Source organism: Lactuca serriola, chromosome 4, assembly GCF_051521515.1.
Source record: "Lactuca serriola cultivar US96UC23 chromosome 4, Lser_US96UC23_V15, whole genome shotgun sequence".
Classification (NCBI taxonomy): Eukaryota; Viridiplantae; Streptophyta; class Magnoliopsida; order Asterales; family Asteraceae; genus Lactuca; species Lactuca serriola.
The window spans coordinates 274,594,692-274,603,155 of NC_136411.1; the positions used below are offsets into that span (position 1 = coordinate 274,594,692).

Genomic DNA, 8,464 nt, shown 5'->3' on the forward strand with positions numbered 1-8,464 from the left:
CGCCCTCTGTTGCTCTGGATCCCACCGGAAATCCACCCCCTTCCTCGTTAGACGAGTGAGGGGTACTACAATCTTGGAGAAATCCCGAATGAATCTCGGATAGTAACCTGCTAACCCTAAGAAACTCTTGATATCTGAGGGAGATTTCGGAATCTCCCATTGCATGACCGCCTCGACTTTGGCCGGGTCGACCAAAATCCCCTCCTGATTAAGGAGATGTTCAAAACTCACACTTCAAGAACTTGGCATACAACGGTTCTCACCGCAGAACCTCCAACAGCTCCTTAAGGTGATCCTCGTGCTGCTCTCGGGTCTTGGAATACACCAAGATATCATCTATGAACACAATGACCGAGTGATCGAGCATCGTTCTGCAGACCCGATTCATCAAATACATAAACACTCTCAGTGCGTTGGTGAGCCCAAACGGCATCACCACGAACTCATAATGACTATAACAAGTCTGAAACGCGGTCTTCTCCACGTCTTCCTCCCTCACCCTGACCTGGTGATATCCAGATCTCAAATCGATCTTGGAAAACCAAGATGCACCCTGCAGCTGATCGAAAAGATCATCTATCCTTGGGAGAGGATAACAGTTCTTCACCGTTAACTTGTTCAACTCCCTATAGTTAATGCACATCCTATACGAACCATCCTTCTTCCTGACGAAGAGGATCGGTGCTCCCCATGGTGAACTACTCGGGCGAATAAACTGCTTACCCAGCAGCTCCTACAGCTGAGATGCCAACTCCTGCATCTCTGGCGGTGCCAAACGGTACAGCGCCTTGGCGATATGGATCGCACCCGACACTAGATCAATCTTGAACTCTACCTGCCTCTCCGGAGGCACTCCAGGTAACTCCTCTGGAAACACATCAGCAGACTCCCTAACCACTAGAACCTCTGAAACTGAAGTATGATCCTCAATCTGCGTATTTATCACATACACTAGATAATCGTCACACCCGTGCTGAATGAACTATTGAGTCCTGGTGGCTGTACAAAACCCTGCTCCCACTCTGGTGCCCTCACCATACACTACTAGTTCTCCACCACTTGGGGTTCGAACTACCACTCGCTGACCCTCACAGTCGGTCGTGGCGCCAAACCGGATGAGCCAATCCATCCCTATGATCACACATACTTCCCCCATGGGAATAGGAATCAAATCTATCGGGAATGATACCCCGAAAATCTCCATCTCGCATCCCCGGTAAACTGAAGAAGCAGAAATCTCGTGCTCGTTGGCGATTGAAACTTGCAACAGACACTCAAGCTCATCTACCGACATAATGAACTGCCGCCGATAAGCATAACACAGATACAATAACTGAAACAAAAAATAGAATCATACCAGCAACCACATTTGGTGCTGCCTTGGCCTCCTTAGCCATGAGCTGGAAGGCACGCCACTGAGCCTTTGGAGGCTCCACCTTGACCGGCCTCCCATCTCTAATCCTCAAAGTAGTCGATGTGGATCCCTGTGCCAGCTTGGCGGCGAGCTGCGGGTAGTTAGTCTTCACGTGACCAACCTGATGACACTGGTAACAAATCCTCTTATCTGCTGGAGGGGCGGACTGGCGACGGTCCCTGGCATAGTGCCCCTCCTTGCCATATTTGTGGCAACCGCCTCCTACTCGACTAACCCCAAAATGACCCTTGCCACACTTTCCACAAGTGTGGTTCTGCTGACCCCCGGTCCGAGTATCAGCAGTCTTGGACCGCTTAGGTGTCGGCTGAGACTGTGTCGGAACCTGACGTTGCTCCTTTAACTGCAGCTCTAACTTCAACTCACGCTGCCTCGCGGCTTCCTAAAGATCCAAGAGAGTCTCACAACGTTGCATACCAATAAACTATCGAATATCAGTCTTTAGCATACTCAGATAACAAGTCATCTGAGACTGCTCTTAAACAAACTCTGGGCAAAACATTGCCCTCTCCATGAACATACGAGTGATCTCCATCACTGACTCCCCATCCTGCCTCAATGTAAAAAACTCCTGAGCAATTCGCTCCTGCTAAACGCATGGAATGTAGTGGGTGCAGAACATATCCCATAACTTCTCCCAAGTAACAGTGGCTCGCTGATTATCAGTGTACGACCTTGTCGTCAATCTCCACTAGTCCTTTGCCCCAAGCCTCAGTAGGTTCAGGGCACACTTGACCTTCTGGTGAGCGGGACATGAACACGTGAAGAAATAGCCCTCCACGTCAGATAACCACCTCATAGCCCTGATCGGATCCTGTGTACCATCAAATGTCGGGGGCTTCGTGTTATCGAAGTCCAAGTACTGGAAAGCCCTGCCGGCTCCTCCTCCAACCCCTGCCGCGGTTACAACCGAAGTGGTTGCAGCGGTAGCTATCTCCACTAGAGCTGCATATCGCTCATCAAAGTACTCAACCATCGCGGTTTTAATCCACCCAAACATCTCCGCCAAATGCGCTCGGAAGAATCTCCCGGATCCTGGCATCCAAATCCTCTGTCCCTATCTATACCACGGGCTCAGGTGCTACCGGCACCTCCAACCCTTTGTCTCCTAATCCTGGCCCTGATCCTGATCTGGATCCGGATCCAGTAGTAAAACGTCTCGTCACCACCATATTGAAAATATAACCAAGACGTCAAATAAACAACATATATCGGGAGGTAAATTCCCACAACCCTAGGGGTTGTGACTTCCTTGCTACGCGTATGGGTCATGTGCTTCCAGTAGTACGGGCACATACTCCTTTCCAAACCTACCCATATTTGTCTCAAGTATCGCCACAACACCCTAATACTATCACCAACATAATATGCGCTCAACCGTCACTCCTAGGGGAATATCGACTATCTCGCCACTGGTCTCACAGCTTTCCACAACTTAAAAATTCATAAAACTTTCACCAACCTTGCAGCAATAGTGTATGCTAGCCACACATAACGTTAGACCTGATATACTTTCGAATATCCAATCCTATACTAAGGTCGAATCAAACATTCTCAGGCTATAAGATCTTGATTATGCACAGCTGTTATGTATACACTAACCACATACAGTTATGATATCAAATAACTATATGGTATTTTAGGGTTTACTTACAGGCTCTGGCTGATCATACCCTCTATATCCTCCATCCTTTACTTTGAAAACCATTTTAGAATTTATTCCTAAAATTTCCCTTGATTTGAGACTGGGTTTACATGTGTGTTTCCCCCAATTCACTCAAACCATGGCTCTGATACCAACTTGTAACATCCATAAATTTTACGCTAAATTTAAACTTTCCAATCACAAATAAAACCAAATAGTATTTGTTTACAAAATGTTTTCAATCATTATTCATTAGAGTGTCCCAATAACCAGATCATAAGGATGAGGAGTAGTACGGTCACACCTTCGCCTTGCCATGATCTCCTGAAGTACCTGAAACATTAAACTGAAAAATGTAAGTCCAAGGGCTTAGTGAGCTACCCCCAAAATACCAATACCACACCGATAATACCATATCAACAACAGACAAACAACAACATGCATATTGGGCCATCGGCCTGACTGGACCGCCCTGCAGGGCCTATAGTCTATCTGAATCTGTATCGAGCCTTCGACATAACTGGACCGCCACGTGGGCCTACAGTCTCCCCGGACCGCTCATAGGGTGTGTTGGCCTTCAGCACAAAGCGGGACCGCCTCAACCCAAACAACAAGCAAATAACCATGTGCGCATAACTAGCATATACTGTCATATACAAACATCAACATATCTATCTCACTGATCATCAATCATAGCAATCTCTCATAACTAGAGCATCGACCTAGCAGGTCACTATCATACCAATCCCTACGGATTATAAGAGCATAACATACTGTCTATCCTGATTCCGATCTAACAGATCATAACCATAGGTAGCATACCATAACAATAACAACTAAAGGACCGGCCTTAGTGCCTTAGACCCTATTGATATAGTGAGGATAACTCACCTTGCAGATGTTGAATCAGCAGATAAACTTCAACCCTCGGATCACAGCCACAAACTCCACCACCTATTACCATAGCATAATCATACCCATAAGTTCCCAACCTTTCAAGGTATCCTATAAGCCAACTAATAAAACCCTGATCAAAGTCAAAGCCATTAGTCAAGGTCAACAGTCCATGTTGACCCTAACTCGCCGAGTACCCTCAGCTACTCGCCGAGTTCCTTGAAGTACTTGTCCAATCGCCGAGTCACCGGACTGACTCATCGATTTCCTTCGTTTTATGATCAAAACCCTAAGGAAACTTGTCAAGTTTCCTTCTTGCAACTTGACAGTTACACACGCATACATAAATTGGGGAAACCTCAACCGACTTGCTGATTTGTTCATCCAACTCATCGAGTCTACATAAATCTTCATCGGACTCGCCGAGTTGTTCATCCAGATCGTCGGGTCCAGGCTCATCTTCATGAGACTCGTCGAGTCAAACTTGTGACTCGCCGAGTTCCTTCAGTCCTTAAGCCATACAGACTCTTTTAAGCCATGCAGTGTCTCCAAATTACAGATCCAAGCTTCTAAGGCATGGTTTTCACGTAAAGTTGCAAACTTTAGGTGCATGCATAGCTACAAAGGCTCTAAATGTCAAATCCAAGCTCATAATGGGGTTTCATACTCAAAGAGGCTTCATACATGACCAAATTCGGAGCTTTATGACTCTAGAACCCAATAAGGGTCCATATCTGAATTTACAACTTTAGATCTAGCTCATATCCCACATTATCATCTCAACCAAACCATAAAAACCCTAATCTCAACCAAAAGAGTTCTAGAAGGAAAATGAAGTAAATGTGACGACTTGATACCTCCAAATGATGCTATATGAGGTAGATTTATGATTTCCCACACTTCCTTGCCCCTAGCCTTTTGTCCTCCAAGCTCTTCTTCTCAAAAGATCTCCTCTCCAAAGCTTTAGACACACAAGAAGGAAACACCACACGAATTAGGGTTTTCTGAGCTCTCAATGGTCTGCAAAGAGGCCAAAGGAGGCTTATGCTTCCTTAAATAGGGTGCAAAACCCCGGGATTTAGGGTTTCATCTGTCAGCTCCTACTCGTTGAGTCCCTTCATGGAATCGGCGAGTAGGCCACTAAATACGCATCCCCAACCTGCTGCTACTCAGCAAGTAGGACAACCAACTCGTCGAGTAGACCTCAAAATCAAAGAAATTCATATTTAAACAATACCTGAGAATCGGGGTGTTACAATGGGCGTTAAATGAGTAATAATTTTCCCACTTCTAGTAGTAATGGTTTGGATGTGAGATCCTCTCGAGTTTTGTTCGGTGTTCCTTGGAAGTCCTCTCATAGGCCTTTCATTGAATTGCTTAGCTAGTTGCCCGAGTTGTTGTTCTATGTTGAGGATTGAAGCTTCTTGATTTCTAAATAGTGCTTGCTAGTTTTTCATCATCTCTTGTTGTTCCTTCAGCATTACTTGTTGCTCTTTCATCATTATTTGTTGTTCTTTAATTGCTGCTTTAGTTCCCTAGTGCCTTTTTTTAGATGTGGTTGCAAATCGGGTAAGCATTGTCTCAAAATTAGATTTATTTTCAACCGGTGGTTCCTCTCTTTGATAAAAGCCTCTCCCTTTTTGTTCAAACTTTTCTTCCATGGCCTTTTTATATTCATCATAGGGTAACAACTTTTTCTTAGGCTTTCTCCATTCTTCATCAAAACGATCACCGCTCGAGTAGCAAGTTTGAACCTTTCGGTTTCCATTCTCATCAAGGTCATAATCTTTAGTCAAATGTGGCCCGTTACAGTTTTCACACCCAACCTAAATAGCATGGATTTTTTGATCCATTTTAGTCATTCTTCTATTCATGTTTTTCAACATTTCCAATACGGCCGATATATCTTCCGAGTCAGCATTAGTAGATCCCCTCATTACATCATTCCTCGGATTATGGTATTCTCTAGAGTGCTTAGAGAATTATTTAATGAGCTCCTTAATTTCTCGCGGATTTTTCTTAGTCAAGGGGCCTTGAGAGTCAAGAAGTTATCTACTGGTGATGTTTACCTCATCATAAAAGATCAACACTTCTTGTTGCATATTGAGGTCGTTTTGGGGGCAATTCCTAAGTAGACTCTTATAGTGTTCCCATGCTTTATATAGCAACTCCCCTATTTGTTGTTCAAAATTGGCAATGGCCTTTTTGAGCTTAGCCACCTTGGATGGTGGGCAAAATTGTTTCAAAAACGATTCACGCATCTTTGCCCATGTCGTTATCGTGCCCGGTGGAAGTGCCTTCAGTCAATCCTTCGCATCTCCCATGAAAGTGACAGGGAGCATCCTCAACAACACCATTTCTCTTGGAACATTTGGAATGTTAAAGTAGTCGGTGATGTCATTGACTTCATTTAGATGCTTATAAGCATCTTCGTGATCCTTTCTAGTGAAAGGAATCTCCTTTAGTGCAATAAGGATGTGCCCCTTAAGTTCAAATGTGGCAGTAGCGGGTATGGTGGGGTGCATCAGACCCGATCCGGTATCGTCTTGAACTCTCTTTTTGTACGCCTAAATCAAGCGGTCGGCAATGTTCGCCATGGTGTTGTCAGGTTCATTGTTTAACTCGCTTTTTGTTTCAAATTCGGTTTCGCTTCCTTCTTTTTCAGTTTCGTACTCGGTGTCTTCCTTCGTTGGATTATTGTTTGTATCTTCGTCCTTTAGTGTTTTGCTAGATTCTCCTACTTTTCCCTTTTTCTTGCCAAAAACCGACTTGAGATTCTTAAAAGGTGACTTCTTTGGCGTATCGGATTCTCCTACAGTTTTGTCTTTGTTTTTGCGAAAAGTGGATTCCAGGCTTCAAGTGGCGGAATCAAATATTACTTTCATCCACGGGTCATAAACGAACTACAAATAAACAAAAGAAATGTGTCAAAAGAACAAAAACAAAAAATAAAGTTCTATTGTTACGATTCCACGGTGTGGGAAAATTACCACGCCGTGGTGAGTCATAAAGAAATAAAACCTAAATAAAAGTAAAAGTAACTAAACAGTAAATAATCATAATAAAATAGCATATTTAAAGTAACTAAAACTGAACCGTTCCCCGGCAACGGCGCCAAAAACTTGATGTGTATTTAATGTGTATATGTATTTATTCAAGTTTTAGTTTTATAAAACTAATGTTTCTTTCACTAGACTATTAAACACACTAGGCAGTGTACCTAATCATGTAATAGTATAGCTATGGTAAGAACAAGTGTCGAACTCAAGGAACGGTGTAATAGTTGACTTTATTTTACTACTTAACTAATTACTAATGAAATTAGAAAAGGTTTTGTTTTTCTAGTTTTGCAAGACTAGAAACTTAAATTACCAAACTAACTAATTATCAATTAATTAAGCTAACACTAACTAACGCAAGAGAACAACGATGAATTAACCAAGGTGAGTAAGAGACTTTCGTTTAGCTTCAGATTTACTTGTTATTATGATTGATTTATGGAAGTGCAATGGATTTTAGTTTCTTTGGTTACCGATTCCTAAGATGACCAAATTAATATTCACTAATTTAATCATTTAGCAAACTAGCTATTTATTCGGTGACCAAGCGGACAAACTTACAAGTTTACTAGTGTTCAGTTCAAATTGATTCGACTTATAGTTGATTGATCAATTTAGTTTATAGATTCAATTCAATATATGATTTGTCGTCATATATTAGCTCATATACCTTTTTACCCACTTTTCTACTTAACCCTAGGTTTTGTTCAAAACTCTAGTCCTACAATTTTGCAATTCACAAGATCATAAGATTCAAATTCAACTAAGAAAGATAGTTATACTAACTTAATCAAATTCAGCAATAAGTAGAGGAAATAGTTATCAAAAGTACTTGAGGTTTTCGAATAAGCTAAATAAACAAATAACAAAATAGGTAAATCCACTCCATAAATTCAACCACAAATAATCAATCCATCATAGGCTAAATGAAGGTCATGAGAATTTAGCTCATGATTTCAGCAAACAAGTATATAAAATCGAAATTCAAAGTAATTGACATGGCAAAATCTAATGAAAAATCGAAGTGTAGAGATTTGTTTCCTTAATGCTCCTACTTCCAATGGTATGATCGGATTCCTTGCTTCCAAGCCTTAGAGCAGGTGCTTTGCTTTCAAAAGTGATGATTACTTCCTGAGCCAAAAGTCCCAATTCGGAGGAGAATGAGATCTATTTATAGTTTTCCCGAATTCAGAGTACTATGACGTAGTAAGGCCACCACGTCGTGGTCTTCGTGTTTATCCCATTTTCTACAAGTCTTTGAAGAAAATGGGGATTCTTCACTTCACCATGCCGTGAGAAATCCACCACGACGTTTTGGATATTTTTTTTCTTTATTTTAAAGCTTTGATTCAAACTCCAACTCCCAGGTCCAGCTTCCATCTTGCTCCAAGCATGTCTATTATCCCTACAACACAATTCATAACAAATTAAGTA

The 8,464-nt window shown here is 42.3% G+C and overlaps 1 non-coding gene across 1 annotated transcript; it reads left to right on the forward strand.

The window, feature by feature from the left end:
- Positions 1–6,077: 6,077 nt before the first annotated feature.
- LOC145049058 (small nucleolar RNA R71) lies at positions 6,078–6,184 on the forward strand. Its single transcript, XR_013683177.1, has one exon. It is a non-coding gene; the product is annotated as a small nucleolar RNA R71 (small nucleolar RNA).
- Positions 6,185–8,464: the final 2,280 nt, after the last annotated feature.